Below are 2,365 nucleotides of genomic sequence, written 5' to 3'. Positions count from 1 at the left end.
TCCAACAACCAATGCAGTCCTTCTTCCCAACAGAAACCTCCCAAACCCGGTCTTTACTGGTGGGATTTCTGTTAGCTTTCTGATCTTCTGAGCTCTGACCAGAATCTCCCAAACAGAGCAGCCGAAGGTGTTCGAGCTCTACTCTCTCAGGCGACATCTCCAAATCTTTCCAAACTCTTCCTCCAAGCCATTTCCAAAGGCTCTTGAACCACATGGTCAGGTATAGTCACAGCAATGACCCCACTCCTCTGGTACCAAATTCTGTCTTGGTTATTTCTCTCTCGTTGCTGGGACAAAATACCTGACACCCAAAATTAAGGAAGGAAAGGTTTATTCGCTTACAGTTTATGGAGGTTTCAGTCCATACTTGGCAGGTTACAAGGCAGAGTGGCACATGGCAGAGGGCTACAGCTCATGGCGGCAGAACACAGCAAAGCAACAAACACACACAAGGGAGGAATGGTCGCAAGCAGCCTCTTCTTCTCCCTTACATGTGCAAACTATACACCCCAGGATGGGTGTAGCTCTCACACCCATAATCAATCAAACTCTAAAAGCCTGCCCCATGACCACATGAGGCTTTGGGGGGACACATAGACACACACCATAACAGTCTTATAATGTGTTTTTTGTTTTTTCCCCCTTTGGTACTAGTGATTGATCCCAGTACCTTCACACTGAGCACCTTCCCAGTTCTTTATTTTTTATTTTTTTTAATTTTGAGACACAGTCTCACTAAGTTGTTAAATTGCCCAAGCTGGGCTTGAACTTGCAATTCTCCTGCCTCAGCCTCCCAGAGTACTGGGATTACAGATATGCACCATCCTTTATTTATTATGCAGGTGACACTTTTTATTTTTTTAAATATGGAACGCTTCATGAATTTGTGTGTCATCCTTGCTCAGGGGCCATGCTAATCTTCTCTGTATCGTTCCAATTTTAGTATATGTGCTGCCAAAGCAAGCATGGTGACACTTTTGAGAGCTGTGACCTATGTAACACATTATAAGCAATACTGTGACATAACCAGTTATTTCCATACCAGTGCAATATTTGTATGACTTTTGTTCAATGCAAAAATGTACAGGGCGAGGGATGGGATATAGCTCAGAAGTAAAGAGCTTGCCTAGCATGTGCAAGGCCCTGGGTTTGATCACTAGTATCATGGGGTGCACGGGGTAGGGGTTAGGAGATGTGATGTATTTTTTTTGTTTTGTTTTGTTTTTTGGGGGGGGGGCGGTTTCCAGTACCTGGAATTGAACTCACGACCTCGTGCTTGCCAGGCAAGTACTGTGCCACTGAGCTATATCACCAGCCCCCTAGGGGATGCAGTGTGCAAGCACAAGGAGTATGTGAGGACTCTTTCCCGTGGGCTTCATCAAACATGTCTTTTCACCTCTCTGTTTTCCGCTTTCTGCAATCATGGTTCCTTTTCTTCCAAGTCATCATATGTCTGCTCCTCAGACATTTATTCAAAGAGCTGAGCTGCATGCTCAGCCTCAGGCCTCATCATGATGCCGTATTGGTTGGGATGAGCAAACTAGGCTGCAAGGCCCAAAGCCTGCTTTCTCTGCCATCCATTTGTTAAACAATAATTGGAATGGAACATAAACCCAACATGGCAGAGCCTGATTTCTGAATACCAGGATTTGTGCTTAGGCTTCTTCCATTCTCCTGGACATCAGGGGTCTTGGCCTTTGGCTTTATCCAGACTTTTCAGCCTGAACAGTAGTTTCTATGACAAGCCAACATCAGGAGGATTCTGGGAGGGCTTCAGGATAGGTATGTTCCAGGGGAGTGTTTCAGCTGATTGGAAAGCTGGAAAGTTTTCATAGAAGTTTAAGGACAAAAGAGTAAAAAGAGAAACCTGAGATGGCAGAGGTAAAGAACAGCTGTAGTTTAGTAGGTGGAGGCTGTTCTGTCAACTAGGACTGTAAGCTAGGCATACAGGTACATGTCTGCAATCTCAGCTACTCAGAGACTGAGGGAGGAGGATCACACGTTAGAGAGCTTGTGTCGAAGTAAGTAAAATCCAAGGGACAGAGATGTAGCATAGCATTTCTGAGTTTAATCCCCAGTACAGGAAAAAAAGAGAAGGGAAGGGAAAGAAGGGGAGGGGAGGGGAAGGGAGGAGAGGGAAAGGGAGATTATGTGATATTTTGGAGCAAAGGTGGTTGTGGTAATTTGGCCCAGTACATTAGAACCCTGCAGACCGTGACAGATTCACCAAAGCTGGCCTACAGAGCCAGGTAGGAGAATTCAGAGGCACCTTGTGTACATAACTACCACTGCTTCCCAGGCACACACAGCTTTTTGTTTAAAGCAGCAAGTTCTAACTAGGAACAAGGGTCTCACAGTTAGGACC

Source organism: Chinchilla lanigera, unplaced genomic scaffold, assembly GCF_000276665.1.
Source record: "Chinchilla lanigera isolate Chin_1 unplaced genomic scaffold, ChiLan1.0 scaffold00013, whole genome shotgun sequence".
NCBI lineage: Eukaryota > Metazoa > Chordata > Mammalia > Rodentia > Chinchillidae > Chinchilla > Chinchilla lanigera.
The sequence above is the reverse complement of the archived record's forward strand: the minus strand, read 5'-3'. Positions refer to the sequence as shown.